Raw genomic sequence first — 23521 nt, forward strand, 5'->3', positions numbered from 1 at the left:
GTTTTTGTATGACAAAAAATACGCCTTGTTAACGTTCGTCTTTACGGAGGCCAACAGCCGCGCGTTAGCATTACGCTGATAATTGGTCCCCTGCTGCACCAGGTTCCTCGTTAGTATAGTGGACAGTATCTCCGCCTGTCACGCGGAAGACCGGGGTTCGATTCCCCGACGGGGAGAAAACTTTTTTTTTTTTTTTGTAAATAAATATTTGCTTTACAACAGAGTGTACACGTGAGCTGTTTTTGCACTTTTTGTTTTTGTTTGACAAAAGGTACGCCTTGTTGGCATTCGTCTCTACGGAGGCTAAAGTTAGCTGTCCTCTGTTTAGACGACGGTTTGACGGAAGGCTGACAGTCGGCAACTTTAGCTGCCATGTGTGTGAGCAGGTGGCGGTACGCGCTATTCCTCTCGTGACTGGGGTCCACCTCTCCAAGTGGTTTCCGTAGTGTAGTGGTTATCACGTTCGCCTCACACGCGAAAGGTCCCCGGTTCGAGACCGGGCGGAAACAATTGTTTGACGTTTCTTTCTTTGATTCTGGACGTAAAAATATTCAAACAGAGTTGTGAAAACGATCTGGCTACACGCTGGGTCGCCGGCATGCATCGTCACGTGTGGTTTCCGTAGTGTAGTGGTTATCACGTTCGCCTAACACGCGAAAGGTCCCCGGTTCGAGACCGGGCGGAAACAGGCAGTTTGCTTTTCGTTTCAAGCAACACACAGTCACATCAAATACCGGCTGCTCAATTGGATCATATCTCAGCAATATGTGCCATTACAGGCTTTGCTGCTTTGGTACTGAGCCAGGAAGATCATACTAATAATTGTATCCAATGTGATGTCTCTAAGACAGAGGGAGAAATGAACATGCTACCACAAGGCAGCCGTGCGTTAGCATTATGCTGATGTTCCTCGTTTTTTTCCCCCGTAAATAAATATTTGCTTTACAACGGAGTGTACACGTGAGCTGTTTTTGTATGACAAAAAATACGCCTTGTTAACGTTCGTCTTTACGGAGGCCAACAGCCGCGCGTTAGCATTACGCTGATAATTGGTCCCCTGCTGCACCAGGTTCCTCGTTAGTATAGTGGACAGTATCTCCGCCTGTCACGCGGAAGACCGGGGTTCGATTCCCCGACGGGGAGAAAACTTTTTTTTTTTTTTTGTAAATAAATATTTGCTTTACAACAGAGTGTACACGTGAGCTGTTTTTGCACTTTTTGTTTTTGTTTGACAAAAGGTACGCCTTGTTGGCATTCGTCTCTACGGAGGCTAAAGTTAGCTGTCCTCTGTTTAGACGACGGTTTGACGGAAGGCTGACAGTCGGCAACTTTAGCTGCCATGTGTGTGAGCAGGTGGCGGTACGCGCTATTCCTCTCGTGACTGGGGTCCACCTCTCCAAGTGGTTTCCGTAGTGTAGTGGTTATCACGTTCGCCTCACACGCGAAAGGTCCCCGGTTCGAGACCGGGCGGAAACAATTGTTTGACGTTTCTTTCTTTGATTCTGGACGTAAAAATATTCAAACAGAGTTGTGAAAACGATCTGGCTACACGCTGGGTCGCCGGCATGCATCGTCACGTGTGGTTTCCGTAGTGTAGTGGTTATCACGTTCGCCTAACACGCGAAAGGTCCCCGGTTCGAGACCGGGCGGAAACAGGCAGTTTGCTTTTCGTTTCAAGCAACACACAGTCACATCAAATACCGGCCGCTCAATTGGATCATATCTCAGCAATATGTGCCATTACAGGCTTTGCTGCTTTGGTACTGAGCCAGGAAGATCATACTAATAATTGTATCCAATGTGATGTCTCTAAGACAGAGGGAGAAATGAACATGCTACCACAAGGCAGCCGTGCGTTAGCATTATGCTGATGTTCCTCGTTTTTTTCCCCCGTAAATAAATATTTGCTTTACAACGGAGTGTACACGTGAGCTGTTTTTGTACTTGTTGTTTTTGTATGACAAAAAATACGCCTTGTTAACGTTCGTCTTTACGGAGGCCAACAGCCGCGCGTTAGCATTACGCTGATAATTGGTCCCCTGCTGCACCAGGTTCCTCGTTAGTATAGTGGACAGTATCTCCGCCTGTCACGCGGAAGACCGGGGTTCGATTCCCCGACGGGGAGAAAACTTTTTTTTTTTTTTTGTAAATAAATATTTGCTTTACAACAGAGTGTACACGTGAGCTGTTTTTGCACTTTTTGTTTTTGTTTGACAAAAGGTACGCCTTGTTGGCATTCGTCTCTACGGAGGCTAAAGTTAGCTGTCCTCTGTTTAGACGACGGTTTGACGGAAGGCTGACAGTCGGCAACTTTAGCTGCCATGTGTGTGAGCAGGTGGCGGTACGCGCTATTCCTCTCGTGACTGGGGTCCACCTCTCCAAGTGGTTTCCGTAGTGTAGTGGTTATCACGTTCGCCTCACACGCGAAAGGTCCCCGGTTCGAGACCGGGCGGAAACAATTGTTTGACGTTTCTTTCTTTGATTCTGGACGTAAAAATATTCAAACAGAGTTGTGAAAACGATCTGGCTACACGCTGGGTCGCCGGCATGCATCGTCACGTGTGGTTTCCGTAGTGTAGTGGTTATCACGTTCGCCTAACACGCGAAAGGTCCCCGGTTCGAGACCGGGCGGAAACAGGCAGTTTGCTTTTCGTTTCAAGCAACACACAGTCACATCAAATACCGGCCGCTCAATTGGATCATATCTCAGCAATATGTGCCATTACAGGCTTTGCTGCTTTGGTACTGAGCCAGGAAGATCATACTAATAATTGTATCCAATGTGATGTCTCTAAGACAGAGGGAGAAATGAACATGCTACCACAAGGCAGCCGTGCGTTAGCATTATGCTGATGTTCCTCGTTTTTTTCCCCCGTAAATAAATATTTGCTTTACAACGGAGTGTACACGTGAGCTGTTTTTGTACTTGTTGTTTTTGTATGACAAAAAATACGCCTTGTTAACGTTCGTCTTTACGGAGGCCAACAGCCGCGCGTTAGCATTACGCTGATAATTGGTCCCCTGCTGCACCAGGTTCCTCGTTAGTATAGTGGACAGTATCTCCGCCTGTCACGCGGAAGACCGGGGTTCGATTCCCCGACGGGGAGAAAACTTTTTTTTTTTTTTTGTAAATAAATATTTGCTTTACAACAGAGTGTACACGTGAGCTGTTTTTGCACTTTTTGTTTTTGTTTGACAAAAGGTACGCCTTGTTGGCATTCGTCTCTACGGAGGCTAAAGTTAGCTGTCCTCTGTTTAGACGACGGTTTGACGGAAGGCTGACAGTCGGCAACTTTAGCTGCCATGTGTGTGAGCAGGTGGCGGTACGCGCTATTCCTCTCGTGACTGGGGTCCACCTCTCCAAGTGGTTTCCGTAGTGTAGTGGTTATCACGTTCGCCTCACACGCGAAAGGTCCCCGGTTCGAGACCGGGCGGAAACAATTGTTTGACGTTTCTTTCTTTGATTCTGGACGTAAAAATATTCAAACAGAGTTGTGAAAACGATCTGGCTACACGCTGGGTCGCCGGCATGCATCGTCACGTGTGGTTTCCGTAGTGTAGTGGTTATCACGTTCGCCTAACACGCGAAAGGTCCCCGGTTCGAGACCGGGCGGAAACAGGCAGTTTGCTTTTCGTTTCAAGCAACACACAGTCACATCAAATACCGGCCGCTCAATTGGATCATATCTCAGCAATATGTGCCATTACAGGCTTTGCTGCTTTGGTACTGAGCCAGGAAGATCATACTAATAATTGTATCCAATGTGATGTCTCTAAGACAGAGGGAGAAATGAACATGCTACCACAAGGCAGCCGTGCGTTAGCATTATGCTGATGTTCCTCGTTTTTTTCCCCCGTAAATAAATATTTGCTTTACAACGGAGTGTACACGTGAGCTGTTTTTGTATGACAAAAAATACGCCTTGTTAACGTTCGTCTTTACGGAGGCCAACAGCCGCGCGTTAGCATTACGCTGATAATTGGTCCCCTGCTGCACCAGGTTCCTCGTTAGTATAGTGGACAGTATCTCCGCCTGTCACGCGGAAGACCGGGGTTCGATTCCCCGACGGGGAGAAAACTTTTTTTTTTTTTTTGTAAATAAATATTTGCTTTACAACAGAGTGTACACGTGAGCTGTTTTTGCACTTTTTGTTTTTGTTTGACAAAAGGTACGCCTTGTTGGCATTCGTCTCTACGGAGGCTAAAGTTAGCTGTCCTCTGTTTAGACGACGGTTTGACGGAAGGCTGACAGTCGGCAACTTTAGCTGCCATGTGTGTGAGCAGGTGGCGGTACGCGCTATTCCTCTCGTGACTGGGGTCCACCTCTCCAAGTGGTTTCCGTAGTGTAGTGGTTATCACGTTCGCCTCACACGCGAAAGGTCCCCGGTTCGAGACCGGGCGGAAACAATTGTTTGACGTTTCTTTCTTTGATTCTGGACGTAAAAATATTCAAACAGAGTTGTGAAAACGATCTGGCTACACGCTGGGTCGCCGGCATGCATCGTCACGTGTGGTTTCCGTAGTGTAGTGGTTATCACGTTCGCCTAACACGCGAAAGGTCCCCGGTTCGAGACCGGGCGGAAACAGGCAGTTTGCTTTTCGTTTCAAGCAACACACAGTCACATCAAATACCGGCCGCTCAATTGGATCATATCTCAGCAATATGTGCCATTACAGGCTTTGCTGCTTTGGTACTGAGCCAGGAAGATCATACTAATAATTGTATCCAATGTGATGTCTCTAAGACAGAGGGAGAAATGAACATGCTACCACAAGGCAGCCGTGCGTTAGCATTATGCTGATGTTCCTCGTTTTTTTCCCCCGTAAATAAATATTTGCTTTACAACGGAGTGTACACGTGAGCTGTTTTTGTATGACAAAAAATACGCCTTGTTAACGTTCGTCTTTACGGAGGCCAACAGCCGCGCGTTAGCATTACGCTGATAATTGGTCCCCTGCTGCACCAGGTTCCTCGTTAGTATAGTGGACAGTATCTCCGCCTGTCACGCGGAAGACCGGGGTTCGATTCCCCGACGGGGAGAAAACTTTTTTTTTTTTTTTGTAAATAAATATTTGCTTTACAACAGAGTGTACACGTGAGCTGTTTTTGCACTTTTTGTTTTTGTTTGACAAAAGGTACGCCTTGTTGGCATTCGTCTCTACGGAGGCTAAAGTTAGCTGTCCTCTGTTTAGACGACGGTTTGACGGAAGGCTGACAGTCGGCAATTTTAGCTGCCATGTGTGTGAGCAGGTGGCGGTACGCGCTATTCCTCTCGTGACTGGGGTCCACCTCTCCAAGTGGTTTCCGTAGTGTAGTGGTTATCACGTTCGCCTCACACGCGAAAGGTCCCCGGTTCGAGACCGGGCGGAAACAATTGTTTGACGTTTCTTTCTTTGATTCTGGACGTAAAAATATTCAAACAGAGTTGTGAAAACGATCTGGCTACACGCTGGGTCGCCGGCATGCATCGTCACGTGTGGTTTCCGTAGTGTAGTGGTTATCACGTTCGCCTAACACGCGAAAGGTCCCCGGTTCGAGACCGGGCGGAAACAGGCAGTTTGCTTTTCGTTTCAAGCAACACACAGTCACATCAAATACCGGCCGCTCAATTGGATCATATCTCAGCAATATGTGCCATTACAGGCTTTGCTGCTTTGGTACTGAGCCAGGAAGATCATACTAATAATTGTATCCAATGTGATGTCTCTAAGACAGAGGGAGAAATGAACATGCTACCACAAGGCAGCCGTGCGTTAGCATTATGCTGATGTTCCTCGTTTTTTTCCCCCGTAAATAAATATTTGCTTTACAACGGAGTGTACACGTGAGCTGTTTTTGTATGACAAAAAATACGCCTTGTTAACGTTCGTCTTTACGGAGGCCAACAGCCGCGCGTTAGCATTACGCTGATAATTGGTCCCCTGCTGCACCAGGTTCCTCGTTAGTATAGTGGACAGTATCTCCGCCTGTCACGCGGAAGACCGGGGTTCGATTCCCCGACGGGGAGAAAACTTTTTTTTTTTTTTTGTAAATAAATATTTGCTTTACAACAGAGTGTACACGTGAGCTGTTTTTGCACTTTTTGTTTTTGTTTGACAAAAGGTACGCCTTGTTGGCATTCGTCTCTACGGAGGCTAAAGTTAGCTGTCCTCTGTTTAGACGACGGTTTGACGGAAGGCTGACAGTCGGCAACTTTAGCTGCCATGTGTGTGAGCAGGTGGCGGTACGCGCTATTCCTCTCGTGACTGGGGTCCACCTCTCCAAGTGGTTTCCGTAGTGTAGTGGTTATCACGTTCGCCTCACACGCGAAAGGTCCCCGGTTCGAGACCGGGCGGAAACAATTGTTTGACGTTTCTTTCTTTGATTCTGGACGTAAAAATATTCAAACAGAGTTGTGAAAACGATCTGGCTACACGCTGGGTCGCCGGCATGCATCGTCACGTGTGGTTTCCGTAGTGTAGTGGTTATCACGTTCGCCTAACACGCGAAAGGTCCCCGGTTCGAGACCGGGCGGAAACAGGCAGTTTGCTTTTCGTTTCAAGCAACACACAGTCACATCAAATACCGGCCGCTCAATTGGATCATATCTCAGCAATATGTGCCATTACAGGCTTTGCTGCTTTGGTACTGAGCCAGGAAGATCATACTAATAATTGTATCCAATGTGATGTCTCTAAGACAGAGGGAGAAATGAACATGCTACCACAAGGCAGCCGTGCGTTAGCATTATGCTGATGTTCCTCGTTTTTTTCCCCCGTAAATAAATATTTGCTTTACAACGGAGTGTACACGTGAGCTGTTTTTGTACTTGTTGTTTTTGTATGACAAAAAATACGCCTTGTTAACGTTCGTCTTTACGGAGGCCAACAGCCGCGCGTTAGCATTACGCTGATAATTGGTCCCCTGCTGCACCAGGTTCCTCGTTAGTATAGTGGACAGTATCTCCGCCTGTCACGCGGAAGACCGGGGTTCGATTCCCCGACGGGGAGAAAACTTTTTTTTTTTTTTTGTAAATAAATATTTGCTTTACAACAGAGTGTACACGTGAGCTGTTTTTGCACTTTTTGTTTTTGTTTGACAAAAGGTACGCCTTGTTGGCATTCGTCTCTACGGAGGCTAAAGTTAGCTGTCCTCTGTTTAGACGACGGTTTGACGGAAGGCTGACAGTCGGCAACTTTAGCTGCCATGTGTGTGAGCAGGTGGCGGTACGCGCTATTCCTCTCGTGACTGGGGTCCACCTCTCCAAGTGGTTTCCGTAGTGTAGTGGTTATCACGTTCGCCTCACACGCGAAAGGTCCCCGGTTCGAGACCGGGCGGAAACAATTGTTTGACGTTTCTTTCTTTGATTCTGGACGTAAAAATATTCAAACAGAGTTGTGAAAACGATCTGGCTACACGCTGGGTCGCCGGCATGCATCGTCACGTGTGGTTTCCGTAGTGTAGTGGTTATCACGTTCGCCTAACACGCGAAAGGTCCCCGGTTCGAGACCGGGCGGAAACAGGCAGTTTGCTTTTCGTTTCAAGCAACACACAGTCACATCAAATACCGGCTGCTCAATTGGATCATATCTCAGCAATATGTGCCATTACAGGCTTTGCTGCTTTGGTACTGAGCCAGGAAGATCATACTAATAATTGTATCCAATGTGATGTCTCTAAGACAGAGGGAGAAATGAACATGCTACCACAAGGCAGCCGTGCGTTAGCATTATGCTGATGTTCCTCGTTTTTTTCCCCCGTAAATAAATATTTGCTTTACAACGGAGTGTACACGTGAGCTGTTTTTGTATGACAAAAAATACGCCTTGTTAACGTTCGTCTTTACGGAGGCCAACAGCCGCGCGTTAGCATTACGCTGATAATTGGTCCCCTGCTGCACCAGGTTCCTCGTTAGTATAGTGGACAGTATCTCCGCCTGTCACGCGGAAGACCGGGGTTCGATTCCCCGACGGGGAGAAAACTTTTTTTTTTTTTTTGTAAATAAATATTTGCTTTACAACAGAGTGTACACGTGAGCTGTTTTTGCACTTTTTGTTTTTGTTTGACAAAAGGTACGCCTTGTTGGCATTCGTCTCTACGGAGGCTAAAGTTAGCTGTCCTCTGTTTAGACGACGGTTTGACGGAAGGCTGACAGTCGGCAACTTTAGCTGCCATGTGTGTGAGCAGGTGGCGGTACGCGCTATTCCTCTCGTGACTGGGGTCCACCTCTCCAAGTGGTTTCCGTAGTGTAGTGGTTATCACGTTCGCCTCACACGCGAAAGGTCCCCGGTTCGAGACCGGGCGGAAACAATTGTTTGACGTTTCTTTCTTTGATTCTGGACGTAAAAATATTCAAACAGAGTTGTGAAAACGATCTGGCTACACGCTGGGTCGCCGGCATGCATCGTCACGTGTGGTTTCCGTAGTGTAGTGGTTATCACGTTCGCCTAACACGCGAAAGGTCCCCGGTTCGAGACCGGGCGGAAACAGGCAGTTTGCTTTTCGTTTCAAGCAACACACAGTCACATCAAATACCGGCCGCTCAATTGGATCATATCTCAGCAATATGTGCCATTACAGGCTTTGCTGCTTTGGTACTGAGCCAGGAAGATCATACTAATAATTGTATCCAATGTGATGTCTCTAAGACAGAGGGAGAAATGAACATGCTACCACAAGGCAGCCGTGCGTTAGCATTATGCTGATGTTCCTCGTTTTTTTCCCCCGTAAATAAATATTTGCTTTACAACGGAGTGTACACGTGAGCTGTTTTTGTACTTGTTGTTTTTGTATGACAAAAAATACGCCTTGTTAACGTTCGTCTTTACGGAGGCCAACAGCCGCGCGTTAGCATTACGCTGATAATTGGTCCCCTGCTGCACCAGGTTCCTCGTTAGTATAGTGGACAGTATCTCCGCCTGTCACGCGGAAGACCGGGGTTCGATTCCCCGACGGGGAGAAAACTTTTTTTTTTTTTTTGTAAATAAATATTTGCTTTACAACAGAGTGTACACGTGAGCTGTTTTTGCACTTTTTGTTTTTGTTTGACAAAAGGTACGCCTTGTTGGCATTCGTCTCTACGGAGGCTAAAGTTAGCTGTCCTCTGTTTAGACGACGGTTTGACGGAAGGCTGACAGTCGGCAACTTTAGCTGCCATGTGTGTGAGCAGGTGGCGGTACGCGCTATTCCTCTCGTGACTGGGGTCCACCTCTCCAAGTGGTTTCCGTAGTGTAGTGGTTATCACGTTCGCCTCACACGCGAAAGGTCCCCGGTTCGAGACCGGGCGGAAACAATTGTTTGACGTTTCTTTCTTTGATTCTGGACGTAAAAATATTCAAACAGAGTTGTGAAAACGATCTGGCTACACGCTGGGTCGCCGGCATGCATCGTCACGTGTGGTTTCCGTAGTGTAGTGGTTATCACGTTCGCCTAACACGCGAAAGGTCCCCGGTTCGAGACCGGGCGGAAACAGGCAGTTTGCTTTTCGTTTCAAGCAACACACAGTCACATCAAATACCGGCTGCTCAATTGGATCATATCTCAGCAATATGTGCCATTACAGGCTTTGCTGCTTTGGTACTGAGCCAGGAAGATCATACTAATAATTGTATCCAATGTGATGTCTCTAAGACAGAGGGAGAAATGAACATGCTACCACAAGGCAGCCGTGCGTTAGCATTATGCTGATGTTCCTCGTTTTTTTCCCCCGTAAATAAATATTTGCTTTACAACGGAGTGTACACGTGAGCTGTTTTTGTATGACAAAAAATACGCCTTGTTAACGTTCGTCTTTACGGAGGCCAACAGCCGCGCGTTAGCATTACGCTGATAATTGGTCCCCTGCTGAACCAGGTTCCTCGTTAGTATAGTGGACAGTATCTCCGCCTGTCACGCGGAAGACCGGGGTTCGATTCCCCGACGGGGAGAAAACTTTTTTTTTTTTTTTGTAAATAAATATTTGCTTTACAACAGAGTGTACACGTGAGCTGTTTTTGCACTTTTTGTTTTTGTTTGACAAAAGGTACGCCTTGTTGGCATTCGTCTCTACGGAGGCTAAAGTTAGCTGTCCTCTGTTTAGACGACGGTTTGACGGAAGGCTGACAGTCGGCAACTTTAGCTGCCATGTGTGTGAGCAGGTGGCGGTACGCGCTATTCCTCTCGTGACTGGGGTCCACCTCTCCAAGTGGTTTCCGTAGTGTAGTGGTTATCACGTTCGCCTCACACGCGAAAGGTCCCCGGTTCGAGACCGGGCGGAAACAATTGTTTGACGTTTCTTTCTTTGATTCTGGACGTAAAAATATTCAAACAGAGTTGTGAAAACGATCTGGCTACACGCTGGGTCGCCGGCATGCATCGTCACGTGTGGTTTCCGTAGTGTAGTGGTTATCACGTTCGCCTAACACGCGAAAGGTCCCCGGTTCGAGACCGGGCGGAAACAGGCAGTTTGCTTTTCGTTTCAAGCAACACACAGTCACATCAAATACCGGCCGCTCAATTGGATCATATCTCAGCAATATGTGCCATTACAGGCTTTGCTGCTTTGGTACTGAGCCAGGAAGATCATACTAATAATTGTATCCAATGTGATGTCTCTAAGACAGAGGGAGAAATGAACATGCTACCACAAGGCAGCCGTGCGTTAGCATTATGCTGATGTTCCTCGTTTTTTTCCCCCGTAAATAAATATTTGCTTTACAACGGAGTGTACACGTGAGCTGTTTTTGTATGACAAAAAATACGCCTTGTTAACGTTCGTCTTTACGGAGGCCAACAGCCGCGCGTTAGCATTACGCTGATAATTGGTCCCCTGCTGCACCAGGTTCCTCGTTAGTATAGTGGACAGTATCTCCGCCTGTCACGCGGAAGACCGGGGTTCGATTCCCCGACGGGGAGAAAACTTTTTTTTTTTTTTTGTAAATAAATATTTGCTTTACAACAGAGTGTACACGTGAGCTGTTTTTGCACTTTTTGTTTTTGTTTGACAAAAGGTACGCCTTGTTGGCATTCGTCTCTACGGAGGCTAAAGTTAGCTGTCCTCTGTTTAGACGACGGTTTGACGGAAGGCTGACAGTCGGCAACTTTAGCTGCCATGTGTGTGAGCAGGTGGCGGTACGCGCTATTCCTCTCGTGACTGGGGTCCACCTCTCCAAGTGGTTTCCGTAGTGTAGTGGTTATCACGTTCGCCTCACACGCGAAAGGTCCCCGGTTCGAGACCGGGCGGAAACAATTGTTTGACGTTTCTTTCTTTGATTCTGGACGTAAAAATATTCAAACAGAGTTGTGAAAACGATCTGGCTACACGCTGGGTCGCCGGCATGCATCGTCACGTGTGGTTTCCGTAGTGTAGTGGTTATCACGTTCGCCTAACACGCGAAAGGTCCCCGGTTCGAGACCGGGCGGAAACAGGCAGTTTGCTTTTCGTTTCAAGCAACACACAGTCACATCAAATACCGGCCGCTCAATTGGATCATATCTCAGCAATATGTGCCATTACAGGCTTTGCTGCTTTGGTACTGAGCCAGGAAGATCATACTAATAATTGTATCCAATGTGATGTCTCTAAGACAGAGGGAGAAATGAACATGCTACCACAAGGCAGCCGTGCGTTAGCATTATGCTGATGTTCCTCGTTTTTTTCCCCCGTAAATAAATATTTGCTTTACAACGGAGTGTACACGTGAGCTGTTTTTGTATGACAAAAAATACGCCTTGTTAACGTTCGTCTTTACGGAGGCCAACAGCCGCGCGTTAGCATTACGCTGATAATTGGTCCCCTGCTGCACCAGGTTCCTCGTTAGTATAGTGGACAGTATCTCCGCCTGTCACGCGGAAGACCGGGGTTCGATTCCCCGACGGGGAGAAAACTTTTTTTTTTTTTTTGTAAATAAATATTTGCTTTACAACAGAGTGTACACGTGAGCTGTTTTTGCACTTTTTGTTTTTGTTTGACAAAAGGTACGCCTTGTTGGCATTCGTCTCTACGGAGGCTAAAGTTAGCTGTCCTCTGTTTAGACGACGGTTTGACGGAAGGCTGACAGTCGGCAACTTTAGCTGCCATGTGTGTGAGCAGGTGGCGGTACGCGCTATTCCTCTCGTGACTGGGGTCCACCTCTCCAAGTGGTTTCCGTAGTGTAGTGGTTATCACGTTCGCCTCACACGCGAAAGGTCCCCGGTTCGAGACCGGGCGGAAACAATTGTTTGACGTTTCTTTCTTTGATTCTGGACGTAAAAATATTCAAACAGAGTTGTGAAAACGATCTGGCTACACGCTGGGTCGCCGGCATGCATCGTCACGTGTGGTTTCCGTAGTGTAGTGGTTATCACGTTCGCCTAACACGCGAAAGGTCCCCGGTTCGAGACCGGGCGGAAACAGGCAGTTTGCTTTTCGTTTCAAGCAACACACAGTCACATCAAATACCGGCCGCTCAATTGGATCATATCTCAGCAATATGTGCCATTACAGGCTTTGCTGCTTTGGTACTGAGCCAGGAAGATCATACTAATAATTGTATCCAATGTGATGTCTCTAAGACAGAGGGAGAAATGAACATGCTACCACAAGGCAGCCGTGCGTTAGCATTATGCTGATGTTCCTCGTCTTTTTCCCCCGTAAATAAATATTTGCTTTACAACGGAGTGTACACGTGAGCTGTTTTTGTACTTGTTGTTTTTGTATGACAAAAAATACGCCTTGTTAACGTTCGTCTTTACGGAGGCCAACAGCCGCGCGTTAGCATTACGCTGATAATTGGTCCCCTGCTGCACCAGGTTCCTCGTTAGTATAGTGGACAGTATCTCTGCCTGTCACGCGGAAGACCGGGGTTCGATTCCCCGACGGGGAGAAAACTTTTTTTTTTTTTTTGTAAATAAATATTTGCTTTACAACAGAGTGTACACGTGAGCTGTTTTTGCACTTTTTGTTTTTGTTTGACAAAAGGTACGCCTTGTTGGCATTCGTCTCTACGGAGGCTAAAGTTAGCTGTCCTCTGTTTAGACGACGGTTTGACGGAAGGCTGACAGTCGGCAACTTTAGCTGCCATGTGTGTGAGCAGGTGGCGGTACGCGCTATTCCTCTCGTGACTGGGGTCCACCTCTCCAAGTGGTTTCCGTAGTGTAGTGGTTATCACGTTCGCCTCACACGCGAAAGGTCCCCGGTTCGAGACCGGGCGGAAACAATTGTTTGACGTTTCTTTCTTTGATTCTGGACGTAAAAATATTCAAACAGAGTTGTGAAAACGATCTGGCTACACGCTGGGTCGCCGGCATGCATCGTCACGTGTGGTTTCCGTAGTGTAGTGGTTATCACGTTCGCCTAACACGCGAAAGGTCCCCGGTTCGAGACCGGGCGGAAACAGGCAGTTTGCTTTTCGTTTCAAGCAACACACAGTCACATCAAATACCGGCCGCTCAATTGGATCATATCTCAGCAATATGTGCCATTACAGGCTTTGCTGCTTTGGTACTGAGCCAGGAAGATCATACTAATAATTGTATCCAATGTGATGTCTCTAAGACAGAGGGAGAAATGAACATGCTACCACAAGGCAGCCGTGCGTTAGCATTATGCTGATGTTCCTCGTTTTTTTCCCCCGTAAATAAATATTTGCTTTACAACGGAGTGTACACGTGAGCTGTTTTTGTACTTGTTGTTTTTGTATGACAAAAAATACGCCTTGTTAACGTTCGTCTTTACGGAGGCCAACAGCCGCGCGTTAGCATTACGCTGATAATTGGTCCCCTGCTGCACCAGGTTCCTCGTTAGTATAGTGGACAGTATCTCTGCCTGTCACGCGGAAGACCGGGGTTCGATTCCCCGACGGGGAGAAAACTTTTTTTTTTTTTTTGTAAATAAATATTTGCTTTACAACAGAGTGTACACGTGAGCTGTTTTTGCACTTTTTGTTTTTGTTTGACAAAAGGTACGCCTTGTTGGCATTCGTCTCTACGGAGGCTAAAGTTAGCTGTCCTCTGTTTAGACGACGGTTTGACGGAAGGCTGACAGTCGGCAACTTTAGCTGCCATGTGTGTGAGCAGGTGGCGGTACGCGCTATTCCTCTCGTGACTGGGGTCCACCTCTCCAAGTGGTTTCCGTAGTGTAGTGGTTATCACGTTCGCCTCACACGCGAAAGGTCCCCGGTTCGAGACCGGGCGGAAACAATTGTTTGACGTTTCTTTCTTTGATTCTGGACGTAAAAATATTCAAACAGAGTTGTGAAAACGATCTGGCTACACGCTGGGTCGCCGGCATGCATCGTCACGTGTGGTTTCCGTAGTGTAGTGGTTATCACGTTCGCCTAACACGCGAAGGGTCCCCGGTTCGAGACCGGGCGGAAACAGGCAGTTTGCTTTTCGTTTCAAGCAACACACAGTCACATCAAATACCGGCCGCTCAATTGGATCATATCTCAGCAATATGTGCCATTACAGGCTTTGCTGCTTTGGTACTGAGCCAGGAAGATCATACTAATAATTGTATCCAATGTGATGTCTCTAAGACAGAGGGAGAAATGAACATGCTACCACAAGGCAGCCGTGCGTTAGCATTATGCTGATGTTCCTCGTTTTTTTCCCCCGTAAATAAATATTTGCTTTACAACGGAGTGTACACGTGAGCTGTTTTTGTACTTGTTGTTTTTGTATGACAAAAAATACGCCTTGTTAACGTTCGTCTTTACGGAGGCCAACAGCCGCGCGTTAGCATTACGCTGATAATTGGTCCCCTGCTGCACCAGGTTCCTCGTTAGTATAGTGGACAGTATCTCCGCCTGTCACGCGGAAGACCGGGGTTCGATTCCCCGACGGGGAGAAAACTTTTTTTTTTTTTTTGTAAATAAATATTTGCTTTACAACAGAGTGTACACGTGAGCTGTTTTTGCACTTTTTGTTTTTGTTTGACAAAAGGTACGCCTTGTTGGCATTCGTCTCTACGGAGGCTAAAGTTAGCTGTCCTCTGTTTAGACGACGGTTTGACGGAAGGCTGACAGTCGGCAACTTTAGCTGCCATGTGTGTGAGCAGGTGGCGGTACGCGCTATTCCTCTCGTGACTGGGGTCCACCTCTCCAAGTGGTTTCCGTAGTGTAGTGGTTATCACGTTCGCCTCACACGCGAAAGGTCCCCGGTTCGAGACCGGGCGGAAACAATTGTTTGACGTTTCTTTCTTTGATTCTGGACGTAAAAATATTCAAACAGAGTTGTGAAAACGATCTGGCTACACGCTGGGTCGCCGGCATGCATCGTCACGTGTGGTTTCCGTAGTGTAGTGGTTATCACGTTCGCCTAACACGCGAAAGGTCCCCGGTTCGAGACCGGGCGGAAACAGGCAGTTTGCTTTTCGTTTCAAGCAACACACAGTCACATCAAATACCGGCCGCTCAATTGGATCATATCTCAGCAATATGTGCCATTACAGGCTTTGCTGCTTTGGTACTGAGCCAGGAAGATCATACTAATAATTGTATCCAATGTGATGTCTCTAAGACAGAGGGAGAAATGAACATGCTACCACAAGGCAGCCGTGCGTTAGCATTATGCTGATGTTCCTCGTTTTTTTCCCCCGTAAATAAATATTTGCTTTACAACGGAGTGTACACGTGAGCTGTTTTTGTACTTGTTGTTTTTGTATGACAAAAAATACGCCTTGTTAACGTTCGTCTTTACGGAGGCCAACAGCCGCGCGTTAGCATTACGCTGATAATTGGTCCCCTGCTGCACCAGGTTCCTCGTTAGTATAGTGGACAGTATCTCTGCCTGTCACGCGGAAGACCGGGGTTCGATTCCCCGACGGGGAGAAAACTTTTTTTTTTTTTTTGTAAATAAATATTTGCTTTACAACAGAGTGTACACGTGAGCTGTTTTTGCACTTTTTGTTTTTGTTTGACAAAAGGTACGCCTTGTTGGCATTCGTCTCTACGGAGGCTAAAGTTAGCTGTCCTCTGTTTAGACGACGGTTTGACGGAAGGCTGACAGTCGGCAACTTTAGCTGCCATGTGTGTGAGCAGGTGGCGGTACGCGCTATTCCTCTCGTGACTGGGGTCCACCTCTCCAAGTGGTTTCCGTAGTGTAGTGGTTATCACGTTCGCCTCACACGCGAAAGGTCCCCGGTTCGAGACCGGGCGGAAACAATTGTTTGACGTTTCTTTCTTTGATTCTGGACGTAAAAATATTCAAACAGAGTTGTGAAAACGATCTGGCTACACGCTGGGTCGCCGGCATGCATCGTCACGTGTGGTTTCCGTAGTGTAGTGGTTATCACGTTCGCCTAACACGCGAAAGGTCCCCGGTTCGAGACCGGGCGGAAACAGGCAGTTTGCTTTTCGTTTCAAGCAACACACAGTCACATCAAATACCGGCCGCTCAATTGGATCATATCTCAGCAATATGTGCCATTACAGGCTTTGCTGCTTTGGTACTGAGCCAGGAAGATCATACTAATAATTGTATCCAATGTGATGTCTCTAAGACAGAGGGAGAAATGAACATGCTACCACAAGGCAGCCGTGCGTTAGCATTATGCTGATGTTCCTCGTTTTTTTCCCCCGTAAATAAATATTTGCTTTACAACGGAGTGTACACGTGAGCTGTTTTTGTACTTGTTGTTTTTGTATGACAAAAAATACGCCTTGTTAACGTTCGTCTTTACGGAGGCCAACAGCCGCGCGTTAGCATTACGCTGATAATTGGTCCCCTGCTGCACCAGGTTCCTCGTTAGTATAGTGGACAGTATCTCTGCCTGTCACGCGGAAGACCGGGGTTCGATTCCCCGACGGGGAGAAAACTTTTTTTTTTTTTTTGTAAATAAATATTTGCTTTACAACAGAGTGTACACGTGAGCTGTTTTTGCACTTTTTGTTTTTGTTTGACAAAAGGTACGCCTTGTTGGCATTCGTCTCTACGGAGGCTAAAGTTAGCTGTCCTCTGTTTAGACGACGGTTTGACGGAAGGCTGACAGTCGGCAACTTTAGCTGCCATGTGTGTGAGCAGGTGGCGGTACGCGCTATTCCTCTCGTGACTGGGGTCCACCTCTCCAAGTGGTTTCCGTAGTGTAGTGGTTATCACGTTCGCCTCACACGCGAAAGGTCCCCGGTTCGAGACCGGGCGGAAACAATTGTTTGACGTTTCTTTCTTTGATTCTGGACGTAAAAATATTCAAACAGAGTTGTGAAAACGATCTGGCTACACGCTGGGTCGCCGGCATGCATCGTCACGTGTGGTTTCCGTAGTGTAGTGGTTATCACGTTCGCCTAACACGCGAAGGGTCCCCGGTTCGAGACCGGGCGGAAACAGGCAGTTTGCTTTTCGTTTCAAGCAACACACAGTCACATCAAATACCGGCCGCTCAATTGGATCATATCTCAGCAATATGTGCCATTACAGGCTTTGCTGCTTTGGTACTGAGCCAGGAAGATCATACTAATAATTGTATCCAATGTGATGTCTCTAAGACAGAGGGAGAAATGAACATGCTACCACAAGGCAGCCGTGCGTTAGCATTATGCTGATGTTCCTCGTTTTTTTCCCCCGTAAATAAATATTTGCTTTACAACGGAGTGTACACGTGAGCTGTTTTTGTATGACAAAAAATACGCCTTGTTAACGTTCGTCTTTACGGAGGCCAACAGCCGCGCGTTAGCATTACGCTGATAATTGGTCCCCTGCTGCACCAGGTTCCTCGTTAGTATAGTGGACAGTATCTCCGCCTGTCACGCGGAAGACCGGGGTTCGATTCCCCGACGGGGAGAAAACTTTTTTTTTTTTTTGTAAATAAATATTTGCTTTACAACAGAGTGTACACGTGAGCTGTTTTTGCACTTTTTGTTTTTGTTTGACAAAAGGTACGCCTTGTTGGCATTCGTCTCTACGGAGGCTAAAGTTAGCTGTCCTCTGTTTAGACGACGGTTTGACGGAAGGCTGACAGTCGGCAACTTTAGCTGCCATGTGTGTGAGCAGGTGGCGGTACGCGCTATTCCTCTCGTGACTGGGGTCCACCTCTCCAAGTGGTTTCCGTAGTGTAGTGGTTATCACGTTCGCCTCACACGCGAAAGGTCCCCGGTTCGAGACCGGGCGGAAACAATTGTTTGACGTTTCTTTCTTTGATTCTGGACGTAAAAATATTCAAACAGAGTTGTGAAAACGATCTGGCTACACGCTGGGTCGCCGGCATGCATCGTCACGTGTGGTTTCCGTAGTGTAGTGGTTATCACGTTCGCCTAACACGCGAAAGGTCCCCGGTTCGAGACCGGGCGGAAACAGGCAGTTTGCTTTTCGTTTCAAGCAACACACAGTCACATCAAATACCGGCCGCTCAATTGGATCATATCTCAGCAATATGTGCCATTACAGGCTTTGCTGCTTTGGTACTGAGCCAGGAAGATCATACTAATAATTGTATCCTATGTGATGTCTCTAAGACAGAGGGAGAAATGAACATGCTACCACAAGGCAGCCGTGCGTTAGCATTATGCTGATGTTCCTCGTTTTTTTCCCCCGTAAATAAATATTTGCTTTACAACGGAGTGTACACGTGAGCTGTTTTTGTATGACAAAAAATACGCCTTGTTAACGTTCGTCTTTACGGAGGCCAACAGCCGCGCGTTAGCATTACGCTGATAATTGGTCCCCTGCTGCACCAGGTTCCTCGTTAGTATAGTGGACAGTATCTCCGCCTGTCACGCGGAAGACCGGGGTTCGATTCCCCGACGGGGAGAAAACTTTTTTTTTTTTTTTGTAAATAAATATTTGCTTTACAACAGAGTGTACACGTGAGCTGTTTTTGCACTTTTTGTTTTTGTTTGACAAAAGGTACGCCTTGTTGGCATTCGTCTCTACGGAGGCTAAAGTTAGCTGTCCTCTGTTTAGACGACGGTTTGACGGAAGGCTGACAGTCGGCAACTTTAGCTGCCATGTGTGTGAGCAGGTGGCGGTACGCGCTATTCCTCTCGTGACTGGGGTCCACCTCTCCAAGTGGTTTCCGTAGTGTAGTGGTTATCACGTTCGCCTCACACGCGAAAGGTCCCCGGTTCGAGACCGGGCGGAAACAATTGTTTGACGTTTCTTTCTTTGATTCTGGACGTAAAAATATTCAAACAGAGTTGTGAAAACGATCTGGCTACACGCTGGGTCGCCGGCATGCATCGTCACGTGTGGTTTCCGTAGTGTAGTGGTTATCACGTTCGCCTAACACGCGAAAGGTCCCCGGTTCGAGACCGGGCGGAAACAGGCAGTTTGCTTTTCGTTTCAAGCAACACACAGTCACATCAAATACCGGCTGCTCAATTGGATCATATCTCAGCAATATGTGCCATTACAGGCTTTGCTGCTTTGGTACTGAGCCAGGAAGATCATACTAATAATTGTATCCAATGTGATGTCTCTAAGACAGAGGGAGAAATGAACATGCTACCACAAGGCAGCCGTGCGTTAGCATTATGCTGATGTTCCTCGTTTTTTTCCCCCGTAAATAAATATTTGCTTTACAACGGAGTGTACACGTGAGCTGTTTTTGCACTTTTTGTTTTTGTTTGACAAAAGGTACGCCTTGTTGGCATTCGTCTCTACGGAGGCTAAAGTTAGCTGTCCTCTGTTTAGACGACGGTTTGACGGAAGGCTGACAGTCGGCAACTTTAGCTGCCATGTGTGTGAGCAGGTGGCGGTACGCGCTATTCCTCTCGTGACTGGGGTCCACCTCTCCAAGTGGTTTCCGTAGTGTAGTGGTTATCACGTTCGCCTCACACGCGAAAGGTCCCCGGTTCGAGACCGGGCGGAAACAATTGTTTGACGTTTCTTTCTTTGATTCTGGACGTAAAAATATTCAAACAGAGTTGTGAAAACGATCTGGCTACACGCTGGGTCGCCGGCATGCATCGTCACGTGTGGTTTCCGTAGTGTAGTGGTTATCACGTTCGCCTAACACGCGAAAGGTCCCCGGTTCGAGACCGGGCGGAAACAGGCAGTTTGCTTTTCGTTTCAAGCAACACACAGTCACATCAAATACCGGCTGCTCAATTGGATCATATCTCAGCAATATGTGCCATTACAGGCTTTGCTGCTTTGGTACTGAGCCAGGAAGATCATACTAATAATTGTATCCAATGTGATGTCTCTAAGACAGAGGGAGAAATGAACATGCTACCACAAGGCAGCCGTGCGTTAGCATTATGCTGATGTTCCTCGTTTTTTTCCCCCGTAAATAAATATTTGCTTTACAACGGAGTGTACACGTGAGCTGTTTTTGTATGACAAAAAATACGCCTTGTTAACGTTCGTCTTTACGGAGGCCAACAGCCGCGCGTTAGCATTACGCTGATAATTGGTCCCCTGCTGCACCAGGTTCCTCGTTAGTATAGTGGACAGTATCTCCGCCTGTCACGCGGAAGACCGGGGTTCGATTCCCCGACGGGGAGAAAACTTTTTTTTTTTTTTTGTAAATAAATATTTGCTTTACAACAGAGTGTACACGTGAGCTGTTTTTGCACTTTTTGTTTTTGTTTGACAAAAGGTACGCCTTGTTGGCATTCGTCTCTACGGAGGCTAAAGTTAGCTGTCCTCTGTTTAGACGACGGTTTGACGGAAGGCTGACAGTCGGCAACTTTAGCTGCCATGTGTGTGAGCAGGTGGCGGTACGCGCTATTCCTCTCGTGACTGGGGTCCACCTCTCCAAGTGGTTTCCGTAGTGTAGTGGTTATCACGTTCGCCTCACACGCGAAAGGTCCCCGGTTCGAGACCGGGCGGAAACAATTGTTTGACGTTTCTTTCTTTGATTCTGGACGTAAAAATATTCAAACAGAGTTGTGAAAACGATCTGGCTACACGCTGGGTCGCCGGCATGCATCGTCACGTGTGGTTTCCGTAGTGTAGTGGTTATCACGTTCGCCTAACACGCGAAAGGTCCCCGGTTCGAGACCGGGCGGAAACAGGCAGTTTGCTTTTCGTTTCAAGCAACACACAGTCACATCAAATACCGGCCGCTCAATTGGATCATATCTCAGCAATATGTGCCATTACAGGCTTTGCTGCTTTGGTACTGAGCCAGGAAGATCATACTAATAATTGTATCCAATGTGATGTCTCTAAGACAGAGGGAGAAATGAACATGCTACCACAAGGCAGCCGTGCGTTAGCATTATGCTGATGTTCCTCGTTTTTTTCCCCCGTAAATAAATATTTGCTTTACAACGGAGTGTACACGTGAGCTGTTTTTGTACTTGTTGTTTTTGTATGACAAAAAATACGCCTTGTTAACGTTCGTCTTTACGGAGGCCAACAGCCGCGCGTTAGCATTACGCTGATAATTGGTCCCCTGCTGCACCAGGTTCCTCGTTAGTATAGTGGACAGTATCTCCGCCTGTCACGCGGAAGACCGGGGTTCGATTCCCCGACGGGGAGAAAACTTTTTTTTTTTTTTTGTAAATAAATATTTGCTTTACAACAGAGTGTACACGTGAGCTGTTTTTGCACTTTTTGTTTTTGTTTGACAAAAGGTACGCCTTGTTGGCATTCGTCTCTACGGAGGCTAAAGTTAGCTGTCCTCTGTTTAGACGACGGTTTGACGGAAGGCTGACAGTCGGCAACTTTAGCTGCCATGTGTGTGAGCAGGTGGCGGTACGCGCTATTCCTCTCGTGACTGGGGTCCACCTCTCCAAGTGGTTTCCGTAGTGTAGTGGTTATCACGTTCGCCTCACACGCGAAAGGTCCCCGGTTCGAGACCGGGCGGAAACAATTGTTTGACGTTTCTTTCTTTGATTCTGGACGTAAAAATATTCAAACAGAGTTGTGAAAACGATCTGGCTACACGCTGGGTCGCCGGCATGCATCGTCACGTGTGGTTTCCGTAGTGTAGTGGTTATCACGTTCGCCTAACACGCGAAAGGTCCCCGGTTCGAGACCGGGCGGAAACAGGCAGTTTGCTTTTCGTTTCAAGCAACACACAGTCACATCAAATACCGGCCGCTCAATTGGATCATATCTCAGCAATATGTGCCATTACAGGCTTTGCTGCTTTGGTACTGAGCCAGGAAGATCATACTAATAATTGTATCCAATGTGATGTCTCTAAGACAGAGGGAGAAATGAACATGCTACCACAAGGCAGCCGTGCGTTAGCATTATGCTGATGTTCCTCGTTTTTTTCCCCCGTAAATAAATATTTGCTTTACAACGGAGTGTACACGTGAGCTGTTTTTGTATGACAAAAAATACGCCTTGTTAACGTTCGTCTTTACGGAGGCCAACAGCCGCGCGTTAGCATTACGCTGATAATTGGTCCCCTGCTGCACCAGGTTCCTCGTTAGTATAGTGGACAGTATCTCCGCCTGTCACGCGGAAGACCGGGGTTCGATTCCCCGACGGGGAGAAAACTTTTTTTTTTTTTTGTAAATAAATATTTGCTTTACAACAGAGTGTACACGTGAGCTGTTTTTGCACTTTTTGTTTTTGTTTGACAAAAGGTACGCCTTGTTGGCATTCGTCTCTACGGAGGCTAAAGTTAGCTGTCCTCTGTTTAGACGACGGTTTGACGGAAGGCTGACAGTCGGCAACTTTAGCTGCCATGTGTGTGAGCAGGTGGCGGTACGCGCTATTCCTCTCGTGACTGGGGTCCACCTCTCCAAGTGGTTTCCGTAGTGTAGTGGTTATCACGTTCGCCTCACACGCGAAAGGTCCCCGGTTCGAGACCGGGCGGAAACAATTGTTTGACGTTTCTTTCTTTGATTCTGGACGTAAAAATATTCAAACAGAGTTGTGAAAACGATCTGGCTACACGCTGGGTCGCCGGCATGCATCGTCACGTGTGGTTTCCGTAGTGTAGTGGTTATCACGTTCGCCTAACACGCGAAAGGTCCCCGGTTCGAGACCGGGCGGAAACAGGCAGTTTGCTTTTCGTTTCAAGCAACACACAGTCACATCAAATACCGGCCGCTCAATTGGATCATATCTCAGCAATATGTGCCATTACAGGCTTTGCTGCTTTGGTACTGAGCCAGGAAGATCATACTAATAATTGTATCCAATGTGATGTCTCTAAGACAGAGGGAGAAATGAACATGCTACCACAAGGCAGCCGTGCGTTAGCATTATGCTGATGTTCCTCGTTTTTTTCCCCCGTAAATAAATATTTGCTTTACAACGGAGTGTACACGTGAGCTGTTTTTGTATGACAAAAAATACGCCTTGTTAACGTTCGTCTTTACGGAGGCCAACAGCCGCGCGTTAGCATTACGCTGATAATTGGTCCCCTGCTGCACCAGGTTCCTCGTTAGTATAGTGGACAGTATCTCCGCCTGTCACGCGGAAGACCGGGGTTCGATTCCCCGACGGGGAGAAAACTTTTTTTTTTTTTTTGTAAATAAATATTTGCTTTACAACAGAGTGTACACGTGAGCTGTTTTTGCACTTTTTGTTTTTGTTTGACAAAAGGTACGCCTTGTTGGCATTCGTCTCTACGGAGGCTAAAGTTAGCTGTCCTCTGTTTAGACGACGGTTTGACGGAAGGCTGACAGTCGGCAACTTTAGCTGCCATGTGTGTGAGCAGGTGGCGGTACGCGCTAT

General features: G+C 47.2%; 68 non-coding genes across 68 annotated transcripts; all 68 read left to right on the forward strand.

The window, feature by feature from the left end:
• Positions 1-104: 104 nt before the first annotated feature.
• On the forward strand, positions 105-176 carry trnad-guc (transfer RNA aspartic acid (anticodon GUC)). Its single transcript has one exon. It is a non-coding gene; the product is annotated as a tRNA-Asp (tRNA).
• Positions 177-436: 260 nt separating this feature from the next.
• Positions 437-509, forward strand: trnav-cac (transfer RNA valine (anticodon CAC)). Its single transcript has one exon. It is a non-coding gene; the product is annotated as a tRNA-Val (tRNA).
• A 106-nt stretch (positions 510-615) lies between these two features.
• trnav-aac (transfer RNA valine (anticodon AAC)) lies at positions 616-688 on the forward strand. The gene has a single exon. It is a non-coding gene; the product is annotated as a tRNA-Val (tRNA).
• A 383-nt stretch (positions 689-1071) lies between these two features.
• On the forward strand, positions 1072-1143 carry trnad-guc (transfer RNA aspartic acid (anticodon GUC)). The gene has a single exon. It is a non-coding gene; the product is annotated as a tRNA-Asp (tRNA).
• A 260-nt stretch (positions 1144-1403) lies between these two features.
• trnav-cac (transfer RNA valine (anticodon CAC)) lies at positions 1404-1476 on the forward strand. Its single transcript has one exon. It is a non-coding gene; the product is annotated as a tRNA-Val (tRNA).
• Positions 1477-1582: 106 nt separating this feature from the next.
• On the forward strand, positions 1583-1655 carry trnav-aac (transfer RNA valine (anticodon AAC)). The gene has a single exon. It is a non-coding gene; the product is annotated as a tRNA-Val (tRNA).
• A 398-nt stretch (positions 1656-2053) lies between these two features.
• trnad-guc (transfer RNA aspartic acid (anticodon GUC)) lies at positions 2054-2125 on the forward strand. The gene has a single exon. It is a non-coding gene; the product is annotated as a tRNA-Asp (tRNA).
• A 260-nt stretch (positions 2126-2385) lies between these two features.
• Positions 2386-2458, forward strand: trnav-cac (transfer RNA valine (anticodon CAC)). The gene has a single exon. It is a non-coding gene; the product is annotated as a tRNA-Val (tRNA).
• Positions 2459-2564: 106 nt separating this feature from the next.
• Positions 2565-2637, forward strand: trnav-aac (transfer RNA valine (anticodon AAC)). The gene has a single exon. It is a non-coding gene; the product is annotated as a tRNA-Val (tRNA).
• A 398-nt stretch (positions 2638-3035) lies between these two features.
• On the forward strand, positions 3036-3107 carry trnad-guc (transfer RNA aspartic acid (anticodon GUC)). The gene has a single exon. It is a non-coding gene; the product is annotated as a tRNA-Asp (tRNA).
• A 260-nt stretch (positions 3108-3367) lies between these two features.
• On the forward strand, positions 3368-3440 carry trnav-cac (transfer RNA valine (anticodon CAC)). The gene has a single exon. It is a non-coding gene; the product is annotated as a tRNA-Val (tRNA).
• Positions 3441-3546: 106 nt separating this feature from the next.
• On the forward strand, positions 3547-3619 carry trnav-aac (transfer RNA valine (anticodon AAC)). Its single transcript has one exon. It is a non-coding gene; the product is annotated as a tRNA-Val (tRNA).
• Positions 3620-4002: 383 nt separating this feature from the next.
• Positions 4003-4074, forward strand: trnad-guc (transfer RNA aspartic acid (anticodon GUC)). The gene has a single exon. It is a non-coding gene; the product is annotated as a tRNA-Asp (tRNA).
• Positions 4075-4334: 260 nt separating this feature from the next.
• trnav-cac (transfer RNA valine (anticodon CAC)) lies at positions 4335-4407 on the forward strand. Its single transcript has one exon. It is a non-coding gene; the product is annotated as a tRNA-Val (tRNA).
• A 106-nt stretch (positions 4408-4513) lies between these two features.
• trnav-aac (transfer RNA valine (anticodon AAC)) lies at positions 4514-4586 on the forward strand. Its single transcript has one exon. It is a non-coding gene; the product is annotated as a tRNA-Val (tRNA).
• A 383-nt stretch (positions 4587-4969) lies between these two features.
• Positions 4970-5041, forward strand: trnad-guc (transfer RNA aspartic acid (anticodon GUC)). Its single transcript has one exon. It is a non-coding gene; the product is annotated as a tRNA-Asp (tRNA).
• A 260-nt stretch (positions 5042-5301) lies between these two features.
• trnav-cac (transfer RNA valine (anticodon CAC)) lies at positions 5302-5374 on the forward strand. Its single transcript has one exon. It is a non-coding gene; the product is annotated as a tRNA-Val (tRNA).
• A 106-nt stretch (positions 5375-5480) lies between these two features.
• trnav-aac (transfer RNA valine (anticodon AAC)) lies at positions 5481-5553 on the forward strand. The gene has a single exon. It is a non-coding gene; the product is annotated as a tRNA-Val (tRNA).
• A 383-nt stretch (positions 5554-5936) lies between these two features.
• Positions 5937-6008, forward strand: trnad-guc (transfer RNA aspartic acid (anticodon GUC)). Its single transcript has one exon. It is a non-coding gene; the product is annotated as a tRNA-Asp (tRNA).
• Positions 6009-6268: 260 nt separating this feature from the next.
• Positions 6269-6341, forward strand: trnav-cac (transfer RNA valine (anticodon CAC)). The gene has a single exon. It is a non-coding gene; the product is annotated as a tRNA-Val (tRNA).
• Positions 6342-6447: 106 nt separating this feature from the next.
• On the forward strand, positions 6448-6520 carry trnav-aac (transfer RNA valine (anticodon AAC)). The gene has a single exon. It is a non-coding gene; the product is annotated as a tRNA-Val (tRNA).
• Positions 6521-6918: 398 nt separating this feature from the next.
• On the forward strand, positions 6919-6990 carry trnad-guc (transfer RNA aspartic acid (anticodon GUC)). The gene has a single exon. It is a non-coding gene; the product is annotated as a tRNA-Asp (tRNA).
• A 260-nt stretch (positions 6991-7250) lies between these two features.
• trnav-cac (transfer RNA valine (anticodon CAC)) lies at positions 7251-7323 on the forward strand. Its single transcript has one exon. It is a non-coding gene; the product is annotated as a tRNA-Val (tRNA).
• A 106-nt stretch (positions 7324-7429) lies between these two features.
• Positions 7430-7502, forward strand: trnav-aac (transfer RNA valine (anticodon AAC)). The gene has a single exon. It is a non-coding gene; the product is annotated as a tRNA-Val (tRNA).
• A 383-nt stretch (positions 7503-7885) lies between these two features.
• On the forward strand, positions 7886-7957 carry trnad-guc (transfer RNA aspartic acid (anticodon GUC)). Its single transcript has one exon. It is a non-coding gene; the product is annotated as a tRNA-Asp (tRNA).
• Positions 7958-8217: 260 nt separating this feature from the next.
• Positions 8218-8290, forward strand: trnav-cac (transfer RNA valine (anticodon CAC)). Its single transcript has one exon. It is a non-coding gene; the product is annotated as a tRNA-Val (tRNA).
• Positions 8291-8396: 106 nt separating this feature from the next.
• Positions 8397-8469, forward strand: trnav-aac (transfer RNA valine (anticodon AAC)). The gene has a single exon. It is a non-coding gene; the product is annotated as a tRNA-Val (tRNA).
• Positions 8470-8867: 398 nt separating this feature from the next.
• On the forward strand, positions 8868-8939 carry trnad-guc (transfer RNA aspartic acid (anticodon GUC)). The gene has a single exon. It is a non-coding gene; the product is annotated as a tRNA-Asp (tRNA).
• A 260-nt stretch (positions 8940-9199) lies between these two features.
• Positions 9200-9272, forward strand: trnav-cac (transfer RNA valine (anticodon CAC)). The gene has a single exon. It is a non-coding gene; the product is annotated as a tRNA-Val (tRNA).
• A 106-nt stretch (positions 9273-9378) lies between these two features.
• Positions 9379-9451, forward strand: trnav-aac (transfer RNA valine (anticodon AAC)). The gene has a single exon. It is a non-coding gene; the product is annotated as a tRNA-Val (tRNA).
• A 383-nt stretch (positions 9452-9834) lies between these two features.
• Positions 9835-9906, forward strand: trnad-guc (transfer RNA aspartic acid (anticodon GUC)). The gene has a single exon. It is a non-coding gene; the product is annotated as a tRNA-Asp (tRNA).
• A 260-nt stretch (positions 9907-10166) lies between these two features.
• trnav-cac (transfer RNA valine (anticodon CAC)) lies at positions 10167-10239 on the forward strand. The gene has a single exon. It is a non-coding gene; the product is annotated as a tRNA-Val (tRNA).
• A 106-nt stretch (positions 10240-10345) lies between these two features.
• Positions 10346-10418, forward strand: trnav-aac (transfer RNA valine (anticodon AAC)). Its single transcript has one exon. It is a non-coding gene; the product is annotated as a tRNA-Val (tRNA).
• Positions 10419-10801: 383 nt separating this feature from the next.
• On the forward strand, positions 10802-10873 carry trnad-guc (transfer RNA aspartic acid (anticodon GUC)). Its single transcript has one exon. It is a non-coding gene; the product is annotated as a tRNA-Asp (tRNA).
• Positions 10874-11133: 260 nt separating this feature from the next.
• Positions 11134-11206, forward strand: trnav-cac (transfer RNA valine (anticodon CAC)). Its single transcript has one exon. It is a non-coding gene; the product is annotated as a tRNA-Val (tRNA).
• Positions 11207-11312: 106 nt separating this feature from the next.
• Positions 11313-11385, forward strand: trnav-aac (transfer RNA valine (anticodon AAC)). The gene has a single exon. It is a non-coding gene; the product is annotated as a tRNA-Val (tRNA).
• Positions 11386-11768: 383 nt separating this feature from the next.
• trnad-guc (transfer RNA aspartic acid (anticodon GUC)) lies at positions 11769-11840 on the forward strand. Its single transcript has one exon. It is a non-coding gene; the product is annotated as a tRNA-Asp (tRNA).
• Positions 11841-12100: 260 nt separating this feature from the next.
• Positions 12101-12173, forward strand: trnav-cac (transfer RNA valine (anticodon CAC)). The gene has a single exon. It is a non-coding gene; the product is annotated as a tRNA-Val (tRNA).
• Positions 12174-12279: 106 nt separating this feature from the next.
• Positions 12280-12352, forward strand: trnav-aac (transfer RNA valine (anticodon AAC)). The gene has a single exon. It is a non-coding gene; the product is annotated as a tRNA-Val (tRNA).
• A 730-nt stretch (positions 12353-13082) lies between these two features.
• Positions 13083-13155, forward strand: trnav-cac (transfer RNA valine (anticodon CAC)). Its single transcript has one exon. It is a non-coding gene; the product is annotated as a tRNA-Val (tRNA).
• A 106-nt stretch (positions 13156-13261) lies between these two features.
• Positions 13262-13334, forward strand: trnav-aac (transfer RNA valine (anticodon AAC)). Its single transcript has one exon. It is a non-coding gene; the product is annotated as a tRNA-Val (tRNA).
• A 730-nt stretch (positions 13335-14064) lies between these two features.
• trnav-cac (transfer RNA valine (anticodon CAC)) lies at positions 14065-14137 on the forward strand. Its single transcript has one exon. It is a non-coding gene; the product is annotated as a tRNA-Val (tRNA).
• A 106-nt stretch (positions 14138-14243) lies between these two features.
• On the forward strand, positions 14244-14316 carry trnav-aac (transfer RNA valine (anticodon AAC)). The gene has a single exon. It is a non-coding gene; the product is annotated as a tRNA-Val (tRNA).
• Positions 14317-14714: 398 nt separating this feature from the next.
• On the forward strand, positions 14715-14786 carry trnad-guc (transfer RNA aspartic acid (anticodon GUC)). Its single transcript has one exon. It is a non-coding gene; the product is annotated as a tRNA-Asp (tRNA).
• A 260-nt stretch (positions 14787-15046) lies between these two features.
• trnav-cac (transfer RNA valine (anticodon CAC)) lies at positions 15047-15119 on the forward strand. The gene has a single exon. It is a non-coding gene; the product is annotated as a tRNA-Val (tRNA).
• A 106-nt stretch (positions 15120-15225) lies between these two features.
• Positions 15226-15298, forward strand: trnav-aac (transfer RNA valine (anticodon AAC)). Its single transcript has one exon. It is a non-coding gene; the product is annotated as a tRNA-Val (tRNA).
• Positions 15299-16028: 730 nt separating this feature from the next.
• Positions 16029-16101, forward strand: trnav-cac (transfer RNA valine (anticodon CAC)). Its single transcript has one exon. It is a non-coding gene; the product is annotated as a tRNA-Val (tRNA).
• Positions 16102-16207: 106 nt separating this feature from the next.
• On the forward strand, positions 16208-16280 carry trnav-aac (transfer RNA valine (anticodon AAC)). The gene has a single exon. It is a non-coding gene; the product is annotated as a tRNA-Val (tRNA).
• A 730-nt stretch (positions 16281-17010) lies between these two features.
• trnav-cac (transfer RNA valine (anticodon CAC)) lies at positions 17011-17083 on the forward strand. Its single transcript has one exon. It is a non-coding gene; the product is annotated as a tRNA-Val (tRNA).
• A 106-nt stretch (positions 17084-17189) lies between these two features.
• trnav-aac (transfer RNA valine (anticodon AAC)) lies at positions 17190-17262 on the forward strand. Its single transcript has one exon. It is a non-coding gene; the product is annotated as a tRNA-Val (tRNA).
• Positions 17263-17645: 383 nt separating this feature from the next.
• Positions 17646-17717, forward strand: trnad-guc (transfer RNA aspartic acid (anticodon GUC)). The gene has a single exon. It is a non-coding gene; the product is annotated as a tRNA-Asp (tRNA).
• A 259-nt stretch (positions 17718-17976) lies between these two features.
• On the forward strand, positions 17977-18049 carry trnav-cac (transfer RNA valine (anticodon CAC)). The gene has a single exon. It is a non-coding gene; the product is annotated as a tRNA-Val (tRNA).
• Positions 18050-18155: 106 nt separating this feature from the next.
• trnav-aac (transfer RNA valine (anticodon AAC)) lies at positions 18156-18228 on the forward strand. The gene has a single exon. It is a non-coding gene; the product is annotated as a tRNA-Val (tRNA).
• Positions 18229-18611: 383 nt separating this feature from the next.
• trnad-guc (transfer RNA aspartic acid (anticodon GUC)) lies at positions 18612-18683 on the forward strand. Its single transcript has one exon. It is a non-coding gene; the product is annotated as a tRNA-Asp (tRNA).
• A 260-nt stretch (positions 18684-18943) lies between these two features.
• trnav-cac (transfer RNA valine (anticodon CAC)) lies at positions 18944-19016 on the forward strand. The gene has a single exon. It is a non-coding gene; the product is annotated as a tRNA-Val (tRNA).
• Positions 19017-19122: 106 nt separating this feature from the next.
• Positions 19123-19195, forward strand: trnav-aac (transfer RNA valine (anticodon AAC)). The gene has a single exon. It is a non-coding gene; the product is annotated as a tRNA-Val (tRNA).
• A 477-nt stretch (positions 19196-19672) lies between these two features.
• Positions 19673-19745, forward strand: trnav-cac (transfer RNA valine (anticodon CAC)). Its single transcript has one exon. It is a non-coding gene; the product is annotated as a tRNA-Val (tRNA).
• Positions 19746-19851: 106 nt separating this feature from the next.
• Positions 19852-19924, forward strand: trnav-aac (transfer RNA valine (anticodon AAC)). Its single transcript has one exon. It is a non-coding gene; the product is annotated as a tRNA-Val (tRNA).
• Positions 19925-20307: 383 nt separating this feature from the next.
• Positions 20308-20379, forward strand: trnad-guc (transfer RNA aspartic acid (anticodon GUC)). The gene has a single exon. It is a non-coding gene; the product is annotated as a tRNA-Asp (tRNA).
• A 260-nt stretch (positions 20380-20639) lies between these two features.
• trnav-cac (transfer RNA valine (anticodon CAC)) lies at positions 20640-20712 on the forward strand. Its single transcript has one exon. It is a non-coding gene; the product is annotated as a tRNA-Val (tRNA).
• A 106-nt stretch (positions 20713-20818) lies between these two features.
• On the forward strand, positions 20819-20891 carry trnav-aac (transfer RNA valine (anticodon AAC)). Its single transcript has one exon. It is a non-coding gene; the product is annotated as a tRNA-Val (tRNA).
• Positions 20892-21289: 398 nt separating this feature from the next.
• Positions 21290-21361, forward strand: trnad-guc (transfer RNA aspartic acid (anticodon GUC)). Its single transcript has one exon. It is a non-coding gene; the product is annotated as a tRNA-Asp (tRNA).
• Positions 21362-21621: 260 nt separating this feature from the next.
• Positions 21622-21694, forward strand: trnav-cac (transfer RNA valine (anticodon CAC)). Its single transcript has one exon. It is a non-coding gene; the product is annotated as a tRNA-Val (tRNA).
• Positions 21695-21800: 106 nt separating this feature from the next.
• On the forward strand, positions 21801-21873 carry trnav-aac (transfer RNA valine (anticodon AAC)). Its single transcript has one exon. It is a non-coding gene; the product is annotated as a tRNA-Val (tRNA).
• A 383-nt stretch (positions 21874-22256) lies between these two features.
• Positions 22257-22328, forward strand: trnad-guc (transfer RNA aspartic acid (anticodon GUC)). Its single transcript has one exon. It is a non-coding gene; the product is annotated as a tRNA-Asp (tRNA).
• A 259-nt stretch (positions 22329-22587) lies between these two features.
• On the forward strand, positions 22588-22660 carry trnav-cac (transfer RNA valine (anticodon CAC)). Its single transcript has one exon. It is a non-coding gene; the product is annotated as a tRNA-Val (tRNA).
• Positions 22661-22766: 106 nt separating this feature from the next.
• trnav-aac (transfer RNA valine (anticodon AAC)) lies at positions 22767-22839 on the forward strand. The gene has a single exon. It is a non-coding gene; the product is annotated as a tRNA-Val (tRNA).
• Positions 22840-23222: 383 nt separating this feature from the next.
• trnad-guc (transfer RNA aspartic acid (anticodon GUC)) lies at positions 23223-23294 on the forward strand. The gene has a single exon. It is a non-coding gene; the product is annotated as a tRNA-Asp (tRNA).
• The last annotated feature ends 227 nt before the right edge of the window (positions 23295-23521 follow it).

This window comes from Pungitius pungitius, chromosome 16 (genome assembly GCF_949316345.1).
Source record: "Pungitius pungitius chromosome 16, fPunPun2.1, whole genome shotgun sequence".
NCBI lineage: Eukaryota > Metazoa > Chordata > Actinopteri > Perciformes > Gasterosteidae > Pungitius > Pungitius pungitius.